Consider the following 25311-nt stretch of genomic DNA (forward strand, 5'->3'; position numbering starts at 1 on the left):
TGCTTCGGACTTTTGAATACATGGTACGAACATGATCACTGAAAGCATTTAAATATTGGTTTTAAAGTTTACAAATGGATATAGCTGTTAAGATTTTAAATACTAGCCTTCTGAAAGTCCGGAATAAAAGATTAATAGAAATGTTCTTTTTTAAACACATTTTTCTATTAAAAAGCCTGAGAGATTTTTTTTTTCTGTTGAACAGCATTGTATTTAGAAATTAACCTACATACATTTTTCAAGGAAAAAATCATTCCTGAACTGCTTCAAGAATTCAAGAATTCATTATTAAGGGCTCAAATTAGGTCTGTTTTTTCAATTCAAAACTAATTTTTCTGTTGTTTTTTTTCCGTCCAAAGCATATTTTTTATGTAATTGACAAATGAATAAATTTAGCCAGGCCGATCAGCTTGCAAACTGACAAGTTCAGTGCAAAAAGCCAGTCCAACTTATTTTGGAGATGTCAGGATCAAGAGCAAACTGTAGCCCTGATTCTGCCAATTTTAGACCTATATAAACATAGAATTTGTGTGAGTGTGTTTACTTGGTCTTTTTAGGTCATGACTCATCCCCAAAAGGATTATAGCAGTGATGCCCATTGTTGGATTTCATCAGATCCATTGCTCACTATGGCCCCTACTTATCTGCCAGCTGGTGGCCCACACCATCATTCCCTCACCTCTATCAATCTAAATGAGCCAAGGAGTTTAAACCCATCCCAGATTCTGGACATCCCGGAGCCCCTGCACTCCCTCTCAGTACCTCAGCTGAGCTTGAAGTCCATCAAGAAATCCTGAACAAATGTTAAAAATCCTTAAGTTCTTCCTAGACAGAATTGGTGGGCAGAAAAAAAGGCAGTGTTGCCCCGCCATTGTTTCATGAAGCTCATCACTGCAAAGGAAAACAAGAGTTGATTGTCCCAATGAGGAGGAAATCAGATCATCCCTGTATTTTTAAAAGACACATGAATCATTCATTTCTAAACACTTATTTCTGTAACAATGTTCATAACATAGCTTGGATCCACTTATGAGACCGAGTGTGTGCAATGATGACATTCATGTGAAGTTTAATGGGATCTGAGCGCCTAATTCCCTGAGGCTCCTTTGACAACTGCGCTCAAAGTCGTTTCCCAGAGAGAAAAGAATATTTTTCAAGCAGTTTCTCTAGTCTATACTTGAGATCTTTCTTCTTTCTTTTCATTGTCGTTCTTATAAATATTCAGTGTTTTTTATGAGCCTCAACAGACCAAAAATCAATTTCAAAGAGCTCACTTACATGTATTCACATATTTTAAAAAACCTAGGAGTTTCTTTAAAAGAAAAATTATCAGAATTTCTGCATGTCTGTAACTAGCGAAAAGAAATGTTTTACAGCAAATAGTACTTGCACTGCGGAACAAAGAAGCGTAAGAAAGGATGAGGAGATTGAGAGAGCGAGATATGCTCAAAGAAATCCTGTTATGGAGCTCTTGAGAAATACTTTTCTATCCCAACACAAAACGTCATTAAACTGAATTTTTTCAAGGGCTGATTGTGTGAGATAATGAGGGAACTAAGATTCCACTGAGGTAAACCAGAGACTGGTTGTTCTCCATCCTATCTATCACATGTTGTCAATGCAGTTATAGGGCAAGCAGAAATGGTACAATAACCCTGAAATGCCGGGATTTGTTTTCCACTTCTCCAAAGGAGAATTGGCTGGTGGGCATTTCAGCTAATGCTTTTTCAGACAAGTGGAGGCAATAGAAAAAAGGAGCTATTTCAAAAAAGGCAGGGGTATAATGGAACAATTCTGGACAAATAAAGTCAGGAGATCAGAAGGTGAAATCAAGGTATCCAACAGAAAGACACTTCCCGTTAAAGGGTTAGCATCATCAGCATCCTTGAGAGACCACTCGAGCAACAGCTCCAGTATATTCCCCGTGTATTCTGGTATCTTGCAGAGATCCGACTACCTTCCTTACCCTGTAAGCTGGTTTTGCATGAAGACATACATTTCTTTACTGAAATATAAGAAACATAGGATATATTTCAAGCTAAAAGGGAAAATCTCACTCTGGGTTTCCAACCTACCATTCACACAACCATTGCGCAGTGCATGCAAAAAGCAACTAAAACTGTATATGTTATATTAGGTTTAAATTTGAAACACAGGAGCTCATAGCTCTACTGCAAAACTTTTAGGGGTCCTCAGATTGTTTGGGCTGACAAATCACTTGTTTAGCTCAGCTAGAGATGCACTAGAAACCACTATGTGAAGCTCCATGGGCTGCACGAGACAGAAAGTCCAATACACGGTGAACTTTGCGTCTTAAATACGTATCTCTATCAGTTCTCTTAATTTCGTCTTCTGCTAGTCAAAAAGTGGAACATGCGACTTGAGCAATATCCACAAAGTAATCGATCACTGTGGGAGAAGATTTAAAACAATCTGGTCTCCTACAGGAGATTCAAAGCCACCAGTACAGTTTAAGGCACACGTTTTATGCATCTGTTATTCTGTGGTGGGAAGCCATTCAACAGATGGTTTCATTTTCACTTACATTAGGTATATAGAGTTGCGCGCTTGTTTGTAACAAGGGAGAATCAAGTTTGAGTTTTAAAGTGTATTTATGACATCCAAATTTTCATGACAAATTGTGATACTAGTTTAATGACATGTAAGTTTTCAAATTCAGAAGGACCAGCGCCGGTGGGGACTCAGAAAGAACCACTCTTATAGTCAAGGTCATGGTACTGCTGCTCCTCTAGGTCTTTCTAGTTTAGATCATTTCCTTTGATGAAACTGCTTCACTAGGAATTCAAGAAGGAAGTGGTGTAAACACCAAAATGTCATCATTATGGATTTATCAGTTTGGATTAGTATTGTATTTCATGTGGGATTTTCAATGTCACTTTAATACTAAGTCATGTCATATTTGATCATTGACACTGTAAAAATTATAGTTAGACCAATATAAAAATGGATAAACATAAACAATTCTAATCAGGCCTGAAATACAATTCCTGAACAAAATGTTTCCAAAATACACTTTTAATAATTTTTTCTTTCCCCTAAAAATTGTTTTCATTCCAAGCCACTACAAAAACACACTGCAAAACATCAGTGTTTCTTGTGTTGAGGAAATTTTGTGTTCTAACTGGCCTTGTCCCCTTGGTACCATTTGCCCTTGTTCTTTCTCTGCCCCTTTATTATCTGAAGAGTGTTTCAGTCCTTAATTCTTCCTCAGGGAGAGATATAAGTAGATCGACAGCAGAAAGGAATTGCATGTGAGAATTTAAACGGATGAATGAGCTTTGGGGATAATCCTCACGTTTTTTTCTCTTTCATAATGAGACATAAGATCCTCGTTCTCCATAATGGTAAAACCACAGAAGCTGCAGTGCATGTTCTCCCCGGTTACACCACCTCGATTCTTTCTGTGTAGAAAACTGTTCAGTCTCCACGACCTGCCCAGGGCTCCCCTGCCTGCCCAGGCTGCCAGCGAATGTGAGCACTGAGGACAAAAATGAAACCACCGATCTACTGAAATGGCCGTTAATCAGCAAGTTAAATAGAAATGGCTTTCAGATGGCATCCACCTGGGTTTAATGTCAGTTAATGACTTAGGGGAAAAGTCTTTGGATTGTACTGGTTTAATATTTGATAATCCTTTAGCTAGGCCATAAGCAACGAAATGTACAAAGGTTAGTAGCTTTTCCAAAAAATTATTCACAATTAGTACTGAAAATTAAATATTCCTGACATTCCTATAAACATCCAATTCCTTCGGAATTCTTGTTAAAATCTCTAAAATCTTGTTAAATTCTTGTTTAAATTCTGTTAAAATCTGAAAGACTATTGCTCAATGAGTGTTTTGTGAAATTGCTTCCCAGTGTCAGCAGCTTCATATCTTCCAGTGTCCCTTTTTTCATGTAGCATGGTGCAGAAAGAAGTTTCTGCTCTGCTGTAACAAGAGGTTTTTCATACATTTTTTGATTTTTGTATTTGTTTGTTTCTAAATAGTCTCTAGCTCTGCAATATTCTTAAGAACAAGAGTGACCATCCCCAGACAGACCAAAGTTTCCTCTGGCCATTGTTTCCATTCTCTAACAGTGAGCAACAGAGGATGCCTAGGAAAGAATTAAGACCGAACGACCACCACTACTACACAGCATATTCCAGAGGAATAATTTAATGACCATAAAGGTGTTATACTAGTGCTACAATCACTTGGAAATGATTAGTTAGAGTGGGACGATAAGGGTTTTTCCAAGCCTAAATTTTTCCAGAAATTCCAGATATAAATTCCAGGAAAAGAGTTCTAACTATGACGAAAGAAAAGTTATTTTATGTTAACATTTTAAGCAAATAAATGATTTGCCTATAATAGGCAAGAAGATAGAGCTGAGATGAAGCACAGTTCCTGAATGCAGATCTCTCAGAAGTGAATGCAAAATAGACTTAGTGTGGATTTGTGGTGGCTCTTGGAAAAAAAAGTGAAACATTTCTGACAGTGAGAGTGTCAGCGTTTTTCTTACATTCTGTTTTCTCTTCTTTTTTTGCCATTAGCAAATATCACCCCAGATTTTCATTGTTTGAGGAAACAGGCACACAGGTACTACTGGAAAGACCTTAAAAATGAGCAAATATAGGAATACAACACTACAAGACTAGGAGGGGCCCTGAATCATTGCACCCAGCTGCTGTCACAGGCATGAGCGCCGTGTAGTTGCTTGCATGAACGGATCAAGCTCCCGAAGCATGCACAGAGTCATGCACTTTCCTCTCCCTCCCATGCCTCAACCTCATTCCTAGGGTTAGATCCTTTCAATTTCCTGCTGAAATCCATCCACAACTGTAAGCAAACGTGGCTGTTCTAAAAAGGACGCTGCTCTCCTGATCATCATGGTTGACCTTTTCTGCACCTTTCACAATTGGGCTTCCAAGTTGTCTTCGATGAGTCAAGAATTCTTTCCTTTGGGCAAATCGTTCTGGTAAGCTCCCCCTTCACTTTTTTTTTTTTTTCAAAGTTGCATGAAATGTTCAGTTTTGCTGAAAAAAATTGGTGTTGCGTTGAGACATTTCCTGGGCTGCTTGCCTGGAAGGCTCTTCTCAATATCACACTCTGCCCGCAGGGAAGGAACAGAGCTGGCAAACCCCAAGGAAGGAGAGGAGCTGGCAGCTGCTGCAGGGCGGGCGGAGGAAGGCTGTGGCGAGAGCACAGGGAAGAAGGAGTGCCTGCCGTTAGCCTCTGGCAGCCGGCCTGGAAGACTCCTGTCAGCTTCACTGCAAGCGAAGGCCTCCATGAAAATCTTCTAAGCATTTGGGTGGCAAGTCAAGGGAGAAAAGCAGAAGAAAGAGAGGAAGAAATCCATTTTGGATCCTTCAGAGCAGAATCAAAGAATCTCTCAATATTGCTGGTGCAGAAGTTAGCATTTTTAGCCACTGTTATGGGTCTATTGCTCCATGTGATTTTTTTTTCTCCCCCATAGAGATTTGCAATTTCCAATCAAATCTTAGTGCGCCAACACCCTCTTTGCTCCCCCTCACTTTTCACAGCTCTCAATTTCCTCATTTCTCCTGTGTATTCTAATCTCGTGTTAAAGCACCTTTCTTCTCTCTTGCCTACTGGCAAAGCACACGTTATTTTTTTCCGCCAAGGTGCAAGTCATAGAAGACCAGAGTACAAAGCATCGTTTCTCCTACCTCAGCTTCTCTAACCACAGTGTAGAGTCTCGGTCTGCCCGGGACTCCTATGTGAGAGTACCCTCTTGTTTAACTGCTCAGGGACATACTGCCAGCAGCATCTGCTAGCACAGGCTACACTTCCATATCACTGATAGCAAATTTCTGCGCTGCTGGATCACCCAGCAGTACAAACACGCTTTGGGTGAGCTAGGGACACAACAGCTAACTCCTGTTAAGCTACCCAAAGCACAGAAAATCACATTTTCCCAGCTTTAAAGCTGTGTGCTTTCTCTGTGTTTCTCAAACCTCTCTCTTTCCACAGGATCAGCTTTCGAAAACAGCATTTTTGACTTGCCTTTTTTTCTTGCCAAAAGAAACATTGTCACTAAGACAAGGGCTGGAGATTTCCTTCTTCATGGCTATAAACCAACTAACACGTTTCAAGATTGACCCTTTATTGACCTGTGCTTTCTAGCAGATTGCTTTACCCGTCTCTTCCAGGCATACACACAGAGAAAAGGAACTGCCCTTAGTAGTAGTGCTCTGCCCCGCAATCAGCAGCACCCTCCCTGCGCTGCCGGGTCTTACCATGAGACCTGGTGGCTCCCCTGCCCTGGCCCCAGCCCGGCCAGCTGGTTCTTGAGCACCAGAACCATTTCATTCTTGAAACAGTGTAAAGCAGTGCAAAGCTGCACTTTGCATTCAAAATAAAATGTACAAAATCAACTTGTTTTGCAAAATTGAAACCTAGCAGCATCACTCAGTACGGGGCAGCCTGGTTATTTACACAAGCAGTTACAGTGATTATATTGCCTTTCTTTGTAAGTGATTCCGTAGCTATATAAGATGAGATAAAGCAACACAACAGAGTTCTCTCCTTAGTTCATGTGGGTCACAGCGCAAGCAACAGTTTTTGCAAAGAAACGGGTGCATTCAATCTTTTTGCAAATAGAGTCTCCTGGGGAGCTGCAGGACATGAGTGTGTTTGGGCTCCCCCATGCTAGCTAGCATCAGGCAGGGGATGTAGAGCGTGACCACTGGAGAGCTCCTCCTGCACAAGGAAATTGTTAAGCAGAAGTGTCTGCTTTCCCTCCGCTCACACAGGTATAGAGACTGTCAGCGTCACACTGGTGTAAATTAGAGGTGACTCTACCTTGCAGTCTTGTGATTCAGAGCATGACCAGGCATGGAAGGCTAATAACAAGAAAGTGGAAATCCAGAAGCGTATGTAGGCAAGACTCCTTGAGTACACAAACCAGTGCCTGAGGACTTAGCCGCAGAGTCATTGACAGTAACGGTAATTTCATGCCTCTGTCACAAGTGTGCTGCTGGGGACCATCTCCAAACACTCAGCAGACGTGAAATACTCATGGGATGGCATCTTTCTAAATCATGACTCATCTGTTAGTGGACTATTATTTCCCTGCAAATGCCCTTCACAATATGTTTGTTGATATATTAATTCAGGCTTTCGTTTGCATGTTGGCTTGCCCAGGAGAATGTTCTGAGCAATGACTTCCTGAGAGACTTTGTAGGAAGAGCTTGGGAACTGCAGGAAGAAAAATACATGCCATTTTGTTTGGTGGAAAAATAATATATGTATCAGAGCAAATTCGTGAAAGTTGCTAGGATGCAGCTTAGTTTTAATTTGTATGTGTGAGATCTCAGGACTCAGTCCTACAGTATCACTTCATTTGCATCATTGGCATTGTTGGTTATTGGCAGCTTTGAATATTTGATTACAGACTCACACATTCATGCATACATACATGCATGCCTACCAACAGTCTCTGATTTCTTTCTATCATTGTAGTTGAAGCAAGATCATGCTGGATCTGGCATGGGTCCTAGACCTTTAAAGAAAATTCATGCAGCTGGAGTTCAGGAGGAGTAAAATGCCTACTCTTAGCAAACTGTGCAAAGTGGCAAACATATACCTTATCTTAGTGTCAGCCTGTGTTAGGTTTCTTTATATGAATAAAATAAAAAAGCAAAGATCTGGCTATCATTGCTTAGTAAAGATCCAGCAGTTATTATGGATGAGTTCTCCCTTTCTTCTGGCTGAATTTCAGTATGCGCGGTTAACTGCCTTCTGCCTCCGATTCTCCTCTAAAGTTAAGAGATATAGGATATTTTCCCCCCGCTTGTCCTCAAGCTGGTTGCACTGGATGATGTACATTAGGAGCAGACTGCTATTTCTGCCCAGAAAGGGCTGCACAGAAGTGGTGGATGAAGGGATAAGATTTTAAATAGTTGCTTAGAAAATGGTGCTGAAAAGAACAATAAAAAGGTAAGCTACAATGAAATTTGTCCTCCAGATGCTCACAGAGTTCTAAGAAAAAATATATTTTTTCATATATGGTCATTCAGTTATAGTGGACAAAGTTGCACTCAATACATTCAGGAATCACTGTAACTGATTTTTCTTAAAAAGGAATTAGCCTTGAGAGGACTGTATCTTGCCTGCATTTTAACGATCTATGCTACCAACGCATAGGTGCTACCTGTTGTTTGTCTGAAGTGCATCCTCTTCAACAAATACTTTAGTCAATCTTGGAACACTTGGTACAAAAATTAAGAAATGAGGGGGGTGCTGCAAGATGCAGTTCTGTGTCCTGGCAGAACCGAGCAGTTAAACAAGTGCCCTGTTTCAGACTTCCAGTGGGTTTGCTGGCATAATTAAAGCAAAGCCTGGGCACTAATTTCGTGGAAGATGACTGGATGTAACAGAGGTCGGAGATGCGCGCACGCCTGAGCGGGGTGCCGCGGAGGTCCTGGTGTCCGTCAGCCGCAGAGAGGGAGCGAGCGTCTGTGGCAGCTGCATTTTCCAACAGGAATTTCCAGGGAAAATGTCATCACCAAGTGCCCCTGTTAGCGTGCTGAACACAACAGTAGAGCTCCCTTGTGGTAAAGGAAAATACAAGCATTGTACGTCTTCATTACGGAGACGGGAGGAAGGCTGCCTGTGTGCGGAGAGGGGGATTAGCTGCTTGATAAAGAACCGTGCTTCGACGGTGTAAAAGCAGAGGTCGTCTCTGCAAACTCCATGGACTCACCCTCATCTGACTGACAATACATTTTTGCAATATAAGCAAAACAAGCTGAGCTGGGGAAATGCTGTTATTCTAGAAGGGACAGAAAGATACATTAACAAGCCTTCAGGCTACTTCTAAAAAAAAAAAAGCAATTTTTATGTTTCATATTTAGATATTATCTAAGGTGATAAAACTAGTTTTAATCTTATGTTGCTCTAAAGCTGCAGAACTTTTTCGTTATCTTTTCTTTTTTAGTTATGTTTCTCTCCCCTTATTTTTCATTGCATTATTCAACTTTGGGAGATTTTATTTCTGCTTTATAGAGCTCTAAATTTGCACTCTGCATGAATAGCTACTCTCACACATGAACATGTTAGAAAATGTCCTTGGTAAATGTTACTTGGAAAATACCATATTCTAACTGCAAATCTCACAAAAGCAGCCCCAGTTTGAATGTTCCAGGACATTTTAAAATGCTCAAATTTCAGGTATTTCACATTCTGTTGCATGCGTTCCACATACTTTCCAGGACATGGTTAACAAAAAGATCCCAAGTCTTTCGAAGGTATTAACGCTTTTCCTTCTTTTTGTGAAAGAGCTTCATTTTACAAGACAAAAGGATTTATAAATCTCCATTCTATTTCAGGAGAATATTCGTGCTCAATATGAATTCAGGCTTTTAGGACCAGGCTGTTAATCCTCACATTTTCTGCGGGAAGACAATTTCTTCCTCCAAACTCAGAGCCCAGAATCTAAAACAAACAAAAAAAAGAGATCCAGAGAGAGAGGGGCAGCCACCCAGCTCTATACATTTGTCTTGCCTGTAGAAGAAGAAAAAAAATTGTTTCTGAGATCACCCCTAGCTCACGTAGCTGTGTTTAATATATCCTTATTAACAGAAAATACCTGAGCTGCCACAGTACCCAGGGTTGGGACAGAACCCAGGAAACAACGTCTATCATCACCTGCGATTGCCTAGATTTGGTTTCCGCACCCACCTCAAGGCCCAGGGTATAAACTAGGTTGCCTCGCTCAGAGCCGCCACTATCCAATCCCTGCTCACCAGCATGTCTTTTCCTAGTGGCTTTTAATAATTGAAAAAAAGCAGGAGTTACATAATGCAGCATGTTCTCTTGAACCACTTAAAAAGGGAAGGAACAAAAAGGAAAAGAAAAGGAAACCTTCACTTTAAAAGGACTTTGATACTGAGGAAAAATTTGAAAGGAATTAGCCTTAAAGCATTTGCTTCATCTTAACCAGTACTCTCTGTGGTTCAGCGTTAATAACGCTGTGACTCTGCTTTGACCCAACAGCACCACGGAAAGGGAGAGCAGGCTGCCCCTTCGGCAGCGAGCGGAGACCTCCGCACTGCGACAGCGAGCGCCGAGCCTGCCCGCCGGGGCTCCCTGGGCCGCCCCGAGCCCTGGGAGCAAGCGACTGAGCAAAGCAGAGGTGTTCACTTCATTTGAAGTCCTCACAAACCCCTTTCCACCCCATCTCATACTATGGGAGGTCCAATACGGCCAGAGGAGAGTCACATTCCCTGCTGCACCCCTGTGCACTGGATGTTGAATGACCCTGTCCTCTTCTCGGCCACCAAATAGCAGGGGACACTTCTTCGCCTTCCAGAGGGTCTCCATGCATGTGGAGACCTGTTCAACTTCCTGGGAGGGGAACGTACCAAGAGCGTCGTTGCCGCTGGTCTGCAATGCTAATCTGAAAATTTCCCCCATAACATCAGATAATCGTTGCTCCCTCTTGCCGGGAGCGCAGGCTCGTGACCTCCCCACAAAACAGAGCCCAAGGCACTGTGGTCCTGCCCCACACAAAAACCTCCCCAAACCCTGCGGCAGAGCAAGCACAGGGACCAGCCAGCCACCCTGTGTGCTTGTGTGGGTCTCAAACTTTTTCTTTTTCTTCAGCAGCCTCCTCTATTAAAGTCTTTCCTAAATAACATATATAATAGTTACCGTACTTGAATAACAAAACCACCCCCAGCCTCCTTTGTGTAGCATAATACCGGGTGTGAAGTCCTAGTCTGCAGAACAATCGTGCAGCAATTTTCCATTGCCGAGCTGCCCGAAGAGGTCCACCGCTGGAGCTGGGTATTTCGAGCATGTGTTGCTGATCTCATGCTGTAAATTTCCAGAGGAAAATTAGAAAGAGCCACAAGTTCTGCTGAGGTAAATCAGCACTAAAACTAATGCCTGAGGATCTGGAGTGAAGCAAGCGTAGATCAGGTAATAAGACAATACGAGCACCTTGAAGCATTTTACAGAACAGGTCAAATCATGCTGTAGAAGGGCCAGAATGACAAGAGTTATATCTAGGTCAGGATTTTATCTCAGCCCTCCTAAAGAGAGCGCTGTGGGGACAGGAGCACGAAGAAATGTGCCCTCAGATACATCTCCTCCACTTCCCTTGGCAAACCGCCCTAGGCTGAAGTCTCCTGGTGCACCACGTGTACCGGCTCAGCCAGCATGCTGGCTGCCACCCTCCCAGTGCAAATCTTCATGTTCCTCTCTGGAACGAGCATCTTAAAATGTCGGTTTGCCTGACTCATTCTGCCTGGAGAGGATGACTGAAAATCTGAGCTCCCTTTCTAGCTCTTGGGCTTGTGTTTGAGCTCCTGTGAGTCACCTGCTGCAGTCTTGGTCTCTTTTGGGTTTGGGCCTCTTTCTAATTTCTCCCCACAATACCGTAAAGAGGCACTGTCCAGGGCCTATTTTTGAAAATGGATTTCAATTCAGTCTTAATCCACTCTTCACTTCCATGGCTGTGCTGTATGATCTTATTCTCTGCTTCTTAAGCATATAATTTGAGCCCTATCATATGTTTACATAAATGAAGGGACAGCTCTTACACGTTATTCAGCCTTTCCTCTCTTTCGTTGCGCAGCCCAGGACAACCTGGACCTCACTGCAAACATTAGATTGTCCGCGAGACAAGTTGCTGCTTTTGTTGAGCATATCTTCCAGCAGACACCCTATTTAGCTTTTAAAGCTCTTGGTCCTGTCTGAAGAGAGTCGTCCACCAGACATGCCAGCCTCACAGGCTGTCATCACACTGAAGAAAAGGCTTAAGAAGAGAATATCTGGGCAACAAATCAAGCTTGTGGCCCTACCTGAGTTCCTCATCTCCCATCAGACTGCTTTAAATACGCCTCAGAACAGGGACCCTGAACTACTGTGCAGTGAAATATCCCCTTCTGGGAGTATTTCAGCATTCAGCCGCTGCCTTATTCAACCCCCAGGACAGATTACAGCACGTGTGAAGGGCAGAAGCACATTACAGAAAATAGGATTCTAAACTTGAGATGTGTTTTACTGCTTGTTCTCAACCTCAGACCGGACGTCTTTTTCTGTAGATGTTTGCCATGGTCTGCATATGCTAATATAAGATTTATATTTTAAATCTGGAAACAGCTATTTCTTAACGAAATAAATAAACAACAAGCAACTGACTGGCACAGAATACATTTGTCTTAGTTCTTGAAAAGCCACTAGAGAGTTACGGACATTGCTATCTGAATAATAGATAATAAAGATAATAATGTGAAAGATCATTCAAACTAAAATAAGAGGTGCACAAAGCATCTTGTTTGGAAAGTTTAAAGAACTTGGGCATGGAAGAGTACAAAGAAAAAATGAAAATATAGGCAGAAATTCTAAATACAGCTGCCCATGCAACCTCTTTGCAGTAACTGAAAACAAGTTGTGACCCTTCGTGCTATCTTCACCTGAAAGTTAGTGCAAAGAAAGAGATAGTCCTCTACATTGCAGGCAAGATAACGAGCCCTGACAGGCTGTTAGACAAACACCCGTACCCGTCACAGGACAAAATCCCACCTTTGACATCCAGTGCTGTCTATCTGCCTGCACGATGCTCCCTCTGAGCACCCTTCAGGCTAGGATGGGAGCAAAGGAGTACCTGGGAGAAAGGAAGCTACAGCAGCTCCTCCGCAGAGGTAGCAGGAGGTCTCCAGGATCTCAGCTGGCACTTTCTCCACTTTCTCACACATTTGCTGTAGGAACACGGCTAAAAGGATAGCAGAGAATAAAATTAGATGATGGATAACACAATACAGAAGGAAAAATAGCACTTTCTGTGTGGGCAGTTAGGCAACGGGACACGCTCTCCACAGGGTATGGTTTTTCCCTTTTCCAGGAAAATTGGCAAAAAGTAACAAAAAATGTGGGAGCAAGCTAATATTTTGAACCCAGAAAAGTTTCACTCACAGTTGCTCAGTATTGATGCTCATATTTAAATATCATTAATTCCAGTGGATCATTTTAACATCAGGTGCTAGTTGTAACTGCAGCACTATTAAAGCCAATGGAGCTATGACAATTTATATGTAATTCACTGTGACTGTACAAAACATTGGTGAAAAATGGAGATGCAGCATGCACTAATAAATTCGGCCTTTGGAACAAATATTTCAAGGGGGTACTTGCTTTTCAGGTTCATTTCTTCCTTCACTGGAGCCTGACATTAAATTGAAATTATTTCCTCTCATTTAGAGAGCAATATATCTGAACACAGTAAAATGCACATCAGCTTTATTATTCTCTACAAGAGAAAACAGTGGTTAACTGACAGCAGAATGAAGAGGGATAAAACAATGACATTATCAGTGTCTGCCTCACAGATGGGGCAGTACTACATAACCGAGAGTCCATTACAGGGGATTTCTCAGATGCTAAGAAGGTTAAATGGCTGAACGACTTAGGCAAAAGTGATTGCTTTTCTGATCCCAGATCACTCGTGTTACAGAAACATTATCTTATTACTTTCCAAATCACTCATGTAGCTTTTTTTAATGATGATTTGACTCCTCTGTAAGGTACTGTGCTGGCCATCTGGAGCCTGTCAGCTCTAGCCAACATGGGTAAAGTTATTGGCAGCTCCGTGCACCAGCATGGGGAAGGCAGCAAGGCACCGCCAAACCCAAGGCAGCACCTGCCAGTGTATGAAGCAGGGAGAGATCGCAGGTTTCATCCTTCCTCCCACTCCCTCAGGAGCAGGGTGACTGCTCCAGTAGCCATCACAGCCTTGCCTGGCTACCCACAGGCACGGGTGTCCGGCCAGAATGGGACTTGGCCGTTCACGTCGGCCAACAGCAAATACTTCTCTTGGCAAAGTGTAACTCCATCTAGGGGTAAACAAACGGATCCTATTGCACTGGCTAATAGGAAATATTCCTCCGTATATGGTGGTGGGGCAGGTGTGAGGGTGGCTGGTAGCAGAGGGAAATACTGTGCGTGCTGAAAACGGGTGAGGGAATGTGGCGTGAAGGAACATGAAGGCTCGTCTCGTTCTCTCCTTCCCTTTCCTTCTCTACATTTGAGACCGCAGCTTTCTCATTGTCCTGTTTTTCTTTTTCTTTTCACAGAAGCATTTCACAAGCATTAAGGGAAAATAAGGAGGGATATATTAGCCATTAGCCCCGGTAGAGAGGAGCAGATTGTTCTAGTTGTTAGTGGTGGACAGCAGACTTAGAGCAGATGAGCAGATAAAACAGCTGGTAACTCCCACCCCGGCACGCTGCTGAGTGCTGAGGACTCTGGCAGTTGTCAAGTGTGGGCAACTTGGTTAGGTTTTGTGGCTATCCAGTTATGCCGTTGATGGCTTTAGGGGATATGTTTGAGATTGAAGCCCTTACTGGCTGTGGAAGCAGAAAAACATCTTTTGGGTGTCTGAAGAAGAAATCCTGCATGGGAGGGTCAGAGCTTTCCATGAGGCTGCCCTGTGACACGTGCTCCAGGCTTTTGCTCCTCTCTCTCTTGAAAGCTTCCACAGTGGAGAAATTGGTCAGGGAGAAAGTAAGAACATCAGTAAAATAAAATAAATCCTTTTAGGAATGAGAGACAAAAGGGCTGAGGTTATGGTAATTCTGAGATGCTCCAGAAAATGAAGACTGTAGCCTGATCCATTTCTGGAAGCTCTCAGACCTCAAGTTCACTCTCAGATCCTCAAGCTAAACAATTCCTGTCTTTCTTCCTTCGTATCAGCTCCATCATGAGCTCTGAAGACTTGAAATGGAAATGAATGTGTGTAAAGGAACTCTGCATTTGTCTGTCTTCCAGTTCCGGTAATAAAAATTATCCTTTGATCCTATAAGCGTCCTGCAAGATGTGCCATTTGTTACCTTAGCATGCCAGTAAAACCAAATAATGAAACTGCCATGTTTTTGCTGTCTCTCGGTGCAGGGATTTTAATGGAGTCTATTTCATTAGGCTCAGATAAATATCAGCAATTTAGTTGCTTTCCTTGAGCTTCAGTTTGGAAAGTTGACTGGAGCCTTAAGAAAACAGGATCACTAGAAGTTTTATTTTCAGTCAGCTTAAAAAAAAAATCTATGATGCCTAGAGGCATAAAAATTAATTTAAACAATTCTCCCTCCCTCCACACTGATTTTAACACTTCCAAAAGGCCACATTTAATTGGAATTCAGAGCTGGATTGTAGCTTGCTTTCATTTCAGACAACTTCATACAATCTCTATCAGTAAAACTCCCCTTCAGAGAGACTAGAAACATACAGAGGATTTTTTTTTTTAATAACACACATTATTTAAATGAACAACATTTTGCAAGAATACCGAATCCTGCAGAGTTGTACCAGTTCCTGCTTCAAAGCAGGCATATGTGATACCTGGGGCTAGACTGCAGAAATTCTCTGCCTGATGGGCTGGGAATACAACCTGGATACGTTCTTAGTATAAGACTAAATTGATGTGAATCCTAGTAATGCTCGGTAACAGCCTTGTGGGGACAAGGTTGGTATTTTTCACCCAGTCTTCTGCTCATGGAAGCACTCCGGAGCTAGCTTTGTGTATCGTGGCCTGGAGCAGCAACTCAACCGTGTTGATCTTTGCTGCTGGCTCTACCCTATGGGTGGGCCACCATCCCCTCTTTTTTTCAAATTCACCAAATCCCTTATGCCTCTCCCCCATCTTTTGCCTCTCAGTGAATGGAAGCTGCATGAAAAGCCAGCTGTTCATTTTCCTTTTTACTTTTGCTGTTTAAGTCCTCTCAAGTTATGTCAGCTTTAATAGAAAGACTTCCGCTGATTTCATTTCCTGGATGGCAATGCTGGAATTACTCTGGGCACACAACTGTCAATTAAACTCACACATGGAAGCAAAAGATCAGCAACGTCTTCCCTTTCAGATACTCTGGTGTTTCCTTTTAGTAAAAACAAAAAAAGAATCCAAACAAAACCTCTCCTTTTTTTATATTGTTTAATAATAAGCCCTTAACATTGCAGGGGCAATAACCCAGCTTCGTGGCTAATGCAGTGGGACAGAAGATCCTGGGTTCCCAGCTCCCATCCACAGCCCTGTGCCCTGCTTGGAAATAACTTTTTCATTAAATGATACGGGCTGTATTCTTGTTGCCTGCTGTGGTGCTTGGAGAGACCTGTTCGGTTCAAAGGAGTTATGAACATTTCAGATCCTTGCTGTCCAGAGTTACCAGCGTCTTGTTCCCTTTTCGGTCGATGGATGTAAGTACTTAGAAAATCAAATTTATTAAATCTTACACCCGTCCGAGAATGTCTCTTAATTCTCCTCATTGACCACACTGGGTAGGTAGGTCTGGCTGACCATCATTTATTGCTCTCTTGAACTGGGACATTGTGGCCACGGCCTGAATTTGCCTCTGCCTTCTGTTTCGTTGTCCCTCTGTGCCAAAGGAATGACAAGCCCTCACAGAGGAGCTGTAAAGAATCATTTACAGAACAAATTGTACCAGGTTGAAGAGCAGGTGGAAACAGAGGCTACGAGTCTGCCAAACTCACTTGCACTGAGTGCTATTGTGTTTTGCTAATCATGCCATGCAAATCAGAGAGGAAATGTTACAGCAATGGCAGCTCTGCCTGAAAGCATTTCAATCAGCCAGGTCAGGGAGAGAGGCCGTGGCAGATGGAGAAAAAAGCCCGATCATTCATGAAGCAACAGCATATGTGGGTGAGAGCAGGAGCTGTGCAGAGCCTGTTGCTCCTGAGCAAGTCTGGATTACACTGGCATCTGAATTTTGTATTTGCAGGAGGAAACCCAGCCACAGCCTATGAGTGAATGCTCCAACAATTCAAGACGTTCCTGCCCATATTTCTGTAGCCTGAGCTTCTTACTTAATTGTTTCTAGCAACGTGTCTTGAGGAAAGGTGCCAGAATAGGAGGACAAAACTGAATGTTCTTAAGATGGGAGGTTCTTTTAGAGCAATTCTATTAAAGAGACTTAAAGTGTTTAAATCGTTGCTTTTAGGTGAAATAACACTTCTTACTCCCTTGCCCTTGTAGTAAAGGCTACTCCTTCCCATAGGACACTTTAGTTACTAAAGAAAGAGGCTGGACACCCAGGGAGAGAGTTTAGCAGTCATTCGAAGAGTGCTATTCGCCACGAGGTCACTTGTGTAGCTGGGCATCCTTCTCCAGGCAGGAAACCTTTTGAGCCCTGATCTTGGACCACTTCTAATCACATTTGAAAAATACCTTACGTCATTTCTTTTCAACCCTTCATGCAATGAAGCAGATCTGCTGCAAGAACGCTAGTTTTCATCTTTTCTAAGTGAGGTGGTTCTAGAAGCTCCTAAACTGCTGAAGTTGGGCATTTTTCCCCCCTGTTGGAACTGTAAAATCAACAGTACAACAGAAGGCACAACCAGTGCCTGCCACCTACAGAACTATGTGCCCTTTCTCCAAAGCATAGCAGCCATTAAGCTTCTCATCACAACAGCCATAAATTTTAATGTGGGAAAAGCAACTTACTTTTTCTCATGTTCACTTACGCTGAGCTGACTTCACTGTTCTGACTGACACTTCCAAAGTTTGTAGACTTGCCTGAGGCATGTATTCATCACAGAAAAATCTCTATCCAAATGGCTGAGGTTCCGCACAGAGGTAAGCAACTGAAAACAGGGTCTTCTAAGGAAACACCAGACAGTGTTAAGGTGGTCTGGAATTTCATCAGAATCACATTATGGTCATCAGGTGGTGAACCATGCTTGCAGAAGTCTAATTTGTGATCTTATACATGCCAGTATAAATCTAAAGTAAATTCCATAGAATAAACTGTGGATTTACTCGGCTGTAATAAATCAACGTTTGTCCCTAAGTGACTCCAAAATTTCTTTCCTATGTGCACAGTCTCTTCCCTGTTAATGCATACCCACAGGAAGGAATGTTTCTTGTGTTAAGCAGGAAATAGGGGAAGTAACCAATCGCATTTTGCTTAATAGGAGAATTTCAAGCACTTAAAGCACACAATTGCTGTAAAAGAGCCTCCCGTCTCACATGAATGCAGACATGTAACCATGCCCCCACATGGAAACCAATGAAAAATCTAAAATCGTGAAGATCTGAAATAGGACCTCCTCAAAGTTCAAGGGCATTCATACCTCTGTATTTCTCTCCTGGAAACACCTTTGTCAGGTTAATCCAGAAAGACGTCAGTTGTCCAGTTTCATGCAGATGTATACCCTGTTTTCTGCATGCTTCATCATGTATCAGAAATGAAGCAGCTGCTCATCTGGCACTGCCTCTTTCCCTAAACTTGCTGATTAGAAAGTGCTCCTGGGCAGAGCTGGGATTGCTTGAGCGTGGTTTCTAATCTTGCTCTTCCAAATTACACAGGTACTCAAGCTGAATAGATGTACTCCATGGAGATCCCACAGGGCAGAGCTGCTCCTAACTCTTGCAGTGGGACAAGAGAGAAGATACAGCTGTAGTGTGCTCTATCCCAACAGTGCTAGATTGCTAGATCCAGCCCCCACCTGCTGCACATGACAACAAACACAGAAATACGGTAGAATTCTTTTGTGGACACTTTATAGCTCAGCATTTTCCCTTGAGTGAACTGAGATTCTTTTTTTCTTTAACTCATAGTTTTCCAGTACATTTCATAATTTTATGGAACTGTATTTCAGATGACTCAGGTGAATTCTTTGCAGTGACACTTCTCTCTAGTTGCTGACTGGGTAACTTTTGCAATCCGAAAATCTCTAGGAAAGGAAACCGTTCTCACCAGGGTGACTTGATGAGAAACTGTGAGCCCAACTGAGTAATAAATGACCGCAAAGCCACCAATATATAAAGGCTGTGCCACACGTGGGCCCAGAAATGGCTGAGAACTAGGATTTAGAATCATAATCAATTTTTTCCATGCAAGCACTCCCATAGCCCTGGTCCCATTTCTCAGTGCACGTGCAATAGCTAATTGGAGATAAACATGTGCAATTTTTCAATTATTATCCTACTGTTCATGGGGATGACTGGAAACAATCACAGACATCCAAGAATCAATTAAACTTGTCTTTCGCCTCACAGCTAGTTCCGCACTGGCTGGGAGCGATGTTTTGGATTTCGTTTCCAGGTTTCACAGTATTAACTTTATTCTGCCCAGCTCAGAATTCAGATTCATGAAGAGTGCATGTTTAATCCCAAATCTCTTCTGAAATTAGAGAGCAGTCCAGACAGTGACTAAGATGAGAGAAAAAATTATCTTCATTTATACTCCGTGTTCATTTTTACTTCATACTTTAGCTGAAGGTTGGTGTCCATGTGTAGACGCTCAGCTCTTTCTGCGGTGGTAAATACTATTTTTGACTAGAAAATTATTCCTTTTCTGGTTCTAGGCTCACAAGGCAGAATTACTATGGGGCAGCTCAGATCTGAGAAAAATCAGAGACTGGCCAGTTAAAAGTAAGATTTTCTGGCACCATGTTTTCTCTTTTAATAATAAAAATATTATTTGTTATGTTTTTCTCCATCCTCCTTGAAAGCAAATGCTTTTCTGCAAGGCTCTGGCTGCAGTTATCCATCACGTGGGAGTCCAATAGTAGAGAACAGCACTTATAGCATTAAAAATGCATTCTCTGTGTATCAAACCAAAAAAAGCATGCCTCTTGGCAGCATACATGGCCTAATTTTGGCTGCAGAATGAATAAAACCAAAGCTTCCAGTGAAATTCTAGCTTCAGCTCCTGAGCTGCAAGCAGATAGATAACACAGGGAGGTGATTCGGGCAGCCTGCGAGGAGCCTGGCCGGCCGGTGTCCCCTCCACCCCGCTGGGCAGATGGCACAGTGTTTAGGCAGCGTTTACTGAAGGCTCGTCGTCCAGTTGCAGTGAGATTCAGATGACACATTTATTGCCTGTTTTTAAAAATTCCAGTCTTCACTACCAGACCCTCTATGTGTGGGACTGCACTGGTGACATTTGCCTCCTGAAACTGCTGAGGAGTTTTTCTAAAGCAAAAAACTCCTGACCAGCCTGGGAGCTCTTTGCTCATGCAGACAAGCAGTTGCTGGCCCAGGCAGTCCCGTTCCTGCCAGGGGAAGGGCTCGCAGCAGTAATTCCTCGCCGACGCCGGAAAGCTGCCCCTTGGCTCTGCTGATGCCAAGTACCACAGAACCGCAGAGCGGTTGCTTTTGCTGCAACCACACTGACACTTTCCACACAGCTGCATGGGTGGAAATGTCTCCAGCTACTCGAAATGCAGCAGGCAGGATTAGCTGGCCCTGCCCTCAGAAACTGCTAGTCGAAGAACTTTTACAGGCAACTCATTTTTTCACAGGAGAGGCTGTTTTCGGGCAGGGAGGACAAACTGAAAAGAGGAGGCAGAGGAGGTTTGCTGTGCCAGCTTGGGTCACAACGTGACGGCAGGTGGATTGCACAGCATTGCAAAGACATCTATGTAACAAGCCTAACCGCAGGTGTCTCCCAAATCCATCCACACCTGGGGAATGCTGTGATAGTAAGAGCTAAGGTTCCTCCGAGAGTGACAAACAGTAGCGACAAGAAAGCAACAGCAAACTTCCTGCTGTATGTTCCCCCACCTCAGCTTCCAGCTGAGAAGAACATGTGATAGACTCGAATGAACTGGAATTAAAAGTTTTAAATGACATTACAGCCTGCATCTGTTGCAGCAAACAGCAATTGTGCTTTCCCTGACAACTCCAGGGAAAGCATGTACATTCATCAGAGGATCTTGGCTTAAATAATAATCATAGAAATCATAATATCTAAGTACATCTTAGCACTGTGAGTATCTCCAAATCCGTCTGCAATGACTAGGACTGTGTATCATGAGGCCTATTCATTGGTTTATTTTTCTTATACAGCTCCTTTTTCCATGCGCGGTATATACTTGCTTGATAAGCCATGCTGTGATTGCGCACTGTTTCAGGCTGCGAGCTGTAGCTCACACGGGCCTAGGAGATAACTTCAAGACTGAGAAACTGTTACGCAGTATTTCATGTCATTCTTTTATTTTCCTTAAGAAAAAAAAATATAAGCGGCCTTTCGGTTAAATTAACGAGGCATTCTGCCCAAGGAAGGGAGATCCTCGCTTCAGAGCTCGGAGCTCCTCAGAACAGAAGCTCTGGGTCTCCCTGACCTGATCCTCCTCCTCCTCCTCCTCCACAGCTCCGTGTCTCCAGGCTCGTCCCGCTCTGCCCGGAGCCGGGCGGCATTTCTGCCACGGGACACCTGCAGCTGGGCCCTAGCGAGCTGGGGCCTTCTTTGTCGACAAAACCTGTTTTATTTTAAAAGCTTACATAAAGCACAGAGCAAAGCAGCGTTCAGGAAAGATTTTCTGTCAGCCATGAGCAAGAGCAAGCCAGGAAACAAATACCAACAAAAGCACGGATCTGAGTTGAATTTGCAGTTTAAGGAAAAGTGCATTTTCTCCTTGGCCTTCCCACTCCACACATCCCTCTCTGCCACCATTCAACAGCACTGTAAACCCCAGAGGCTTTTACTGGTGGCTCTTTCCTTTCTTTAATTTAGAGTGCAGCAAGCAAATGGGAGTGGAAAGGAATCACCAGTCATTTCGGAAAAGAAAGTGACTGAAATATTGAACGCTCCGTTGATTGCAGCCTGTGGCATGTAAAGTATTTCTTTTATTGTCTTGTTTGCAGAGCAGAAATGCATGCACACTGCAAAACAGTCCGCGACATTATCCCTCAGCAGGGCCTTGGTCTGATTCCTTGCTTACATCGCTTTATGTCAGCGTAGTTTCAATGCGGTTACTCCTCGTTTACATCAATGTAACAAGGATGGGAATCCTACTCTTCGTTGACAATTTTTTCTCCTCAGTGTCAAGACTGATAACTACAGTGTATATTCCATTTGCTGTCGTCATGCAGTCTGCTCTTTCTGTAAATGAGGTGTATAGGTACGGGTGTATGTGGGTTAGAGCTGAATGATACTGACAATATTTTTGGATGCAGGAAGGAAAACTCCTCAGCCATGTTCGAGGAGCACACTTTCACGGGTAAAGTAGGCTATAACTGTCAAAAGGATACAAGCTCATCAGTTCTTTAGCCCTTTCTGAGAAATCCCTGTAGCTGTGGCTGTCCCCATCCTACTCAAGATGTGCATCACTCACAGCCGGGCTGCTGTGACTGATGCGCGTGGAGACGCCAACAAACGCACTCCCTGGGACGCTCTGTCTGCGTGTGCATGTGTATGGGGTTAGGGAAAGGATAGGAGTAAAGTTTAGACTAAGACCGACCTAAAAAGCTATCTTGGCACCTTGATGAGTGGAGTTAAAGACAGGACCCTGCGCTGTTATGGTATTAGAAAACGTTTGCTGCTTCAGTTTAAACCATGCTCCTACAATTTGCTTTATCCTGGTAGACAGGGGAACAAGAGGCGGCATGAAGAGAACATGTAGGAATGGTGTGGAAAGAGGAGGAGGAAATTGCTCCTGCTGAAAGACAGCAAGATGGGCATAGGCTACAGGAATTAATCATTCTAATGTAAAAAGCTTTCTTACTTAGAAAATACTAGTGTTCTTTAAGCTGTATGCTTGTGAATTGTTTTGCTTTCAAGAAAATTAGTTCAAAATGTTGCAAATAAATCTGGAAAAATATGAAAAGTGATTCATTTGAAGTCCTATGAAATAGATACTAGCTTGAAATGTGAACTTTTTTTTCCAGAATAATTTCCCATTGTTTAAAAGCAGCCATTTTCAGAGGGCTCCTTTTCACTGTTGTCCCACTATTAACCCAGTAGACCTGGCTGTATCCAAGGATTTCAGATTCAGGCATGACGTCGACAGGTTGAAGGAAGCTGCTGGAGTAGAGTCAGTTCTGCAGAAGACACAGAGCAACATCAAAGTCTAGTGCAACTATAGAAGAGCACAGTAACCTAAAATTGGATGGTACAATTTACATCTTTAAAATCATTGTACAAATAGTTACAAAAGCCTTAGAAATCTAGAAAGTGAAAAAATAGATAATAGCATTTTTAAAAAGACCTTTTTTAATTTAAAACATCTTCTAATGAACAATTTCAAAGCATACTACGCTTTTACAGTTTTCTGAATATTTCATCTCTCAGGTGCACATGCGCACAAACACGCACATCACAACCAGTTATCAACATTTAATTAACTACTTTCTTAACTGGTGACTGTTATAGGAGTCCTTGCAAGTCTCAGACTACTTTGAGTGTCACTGCTGAAATGCTCTCCTGAGCACAAGGTCATGTATGAAGGATTACTAACATTAAAGATCTATCAGTCCTGACAGGTTTGTCCTTTTAATGCAGACAACACAGACTTGATTCATTTTCTGTAGCCTGTTTTTGTAGCAGAGATAGATATTAATGTAAGTTCACTTCTCTACGCTTTACATTGATCTCTTTTTCCCATACACTCTGCATCTACTAATTACGAATGAAGGGCATGCATATGTATGTGTATATGCATGTGTGCATACACATAAAAGTAAAATTATTGGTATTAATATAGAATGGCATTCAAGTGATTAGGAAAAGTAGTACTATGAGGAACTCCTTTATCAATAAAGAAAGAAAATAAAAATCAACTAAGGAAAATGTCTTGGTGCCTGAATCCATAATTCTCCATCTCTGAAATTAATACAAACTTTGCTACTTTAGTTCAGGTTAGTGAAATGTTTGAGTTCTCTGCTCACATCAACGGATGGAAGATTGAGGAAGTAAATATTTCCTTCGTTCTGTGTCTTCTTTCAAGACTTCAGAATGTTTCCTTTCCTTAGGAAAAATGTGAAATTTATAGTAACTGAATGAGCTGAAAAGCAAGGAATGGGAACAGGGGAAAAGTTTGGAACAAGCTAATTGTTTAATGCAGGTCATATCAGAATATTTCATTTTATTTTCAATATTCAACTTCTTTATCAGTATTTTCAAACTAAAGAGCTGATTTGAGTTTAACAAATCTAAAATTGAAAAATTAGAAGTTAAGTACACTAAAAATAATAATTTACATTTTGGAAATGTCAGAACATCCTCTACTGATTTGCAGGCAACACTTTCTCGTCCTTCTTTCTTTTAACCACGCGAAAAATCCCGCATTTTCGGTTTTGCTGGGTTAGAGCTATTCAAACAGGAAAAAATCCAACTAATTTTAAGAGGAGCTACATAGGTAACAATATAGATGTCAGAGAAGCAAATGCATGAGCTATTTGGAGCAAAGCACAGTTTAAGTTGAAGTTAGCTGCGCGAGCCCCCTACCCCAGATGCGGGGCAATGCCGAGTGAGGCATGGGGCGTCTCGTTGATCCCCATGTTTTCTTCCTGAGTAAAAGCAGTCAGACATCCCATTCAAAGGGACAGAAAAAAGGCAACGCAGTTGACTCCAAATACAGTGTTTCAGAAAGAAACCTGGAGCCCAGGTTTGCTGCTGCTGCTCCACTTGATGTGTAAAAGTCATTGCAGCCCCGCCAACCCCAGCCATCACCTCGGACCCGTGCGGGCTGGCCTTTGCCCAAGAGATGACTGAAACGTCCCTCCTGGAAAAGGGCAAGACCAGTCTGACAGGACTTAAAAGGGAAATGTATCAAAATGGAAAAACAATAGCCATCAGAACAGCAAAACCAGCAGCCTTCTCATATATTATTACCAGCAGTTTTTTTCCCAGAAATAGGCTAAAAGCAGACATTGCAAAAAAGTGCATTTTTTAACATTTCCTTCTGGCCATGAATGTAAAGACAATCAACACATTAACAACCAAAGGAGACTTGATTTATACATTCAGCCTCAAAACTGCATTGGTGGACACACAGCTCCAGGGCTGCTTTGATAACTTTTATACCTGGCTGGGAGGAGCAGCGGGTCGACAGCCCGCCTCTCTGGAGATCCGTTTCCACTTAGCGGCACGGCCGCTGTGCGGACCGGCATTCCCAAGCGCACCCCCTCGTTTTGCCATGTGGCGCTGGGAAGGTGTGCCATCCCGCAAAATTAGCAGCCGCTCTTTTGCTTGGGAAGCCTTCCGCGTTGCTTCCCAGGTGGATCCGTTTGCAAAGAGGTGATATAATACCTACCAGATCCAAGGCTCACAGCTGGAGTCCAGTTCTCTGCTCAGCCCACCTCTACTGTAACATAACAGCGCAAGAACATTTTACACTGTGTGTTTTAATTTTTTACAAATTATAAAATAGATGCCTTCGTTTTCCTTACAATTTAAGGTACATTCTTTGTGTGGCTACACAAATGGTATCTCTAGGAACATATTCTAATATCGTTATACTAAACAGCAAAATATTTACTGGCGTGGCCTGTTTCTTAAGACGTGGATCACAACAGCTCTTTAAGAGTTCAATCAGATTTGAGGGCT

The sequence above is a fragment of the Struthio camelus genome, chromosome 13 (genome assembly GCF_040807025.1).
Source record: "Struthio camelus isolate bStrCam1 chromosome 13, bStrCam1.hap1, whole genome shotgun sequence".
NCBI lineage: Eukaryota > Metazoa > Chordata > Aves > Struthioniformes > Struthionidae > Struthio > Struthio camelus.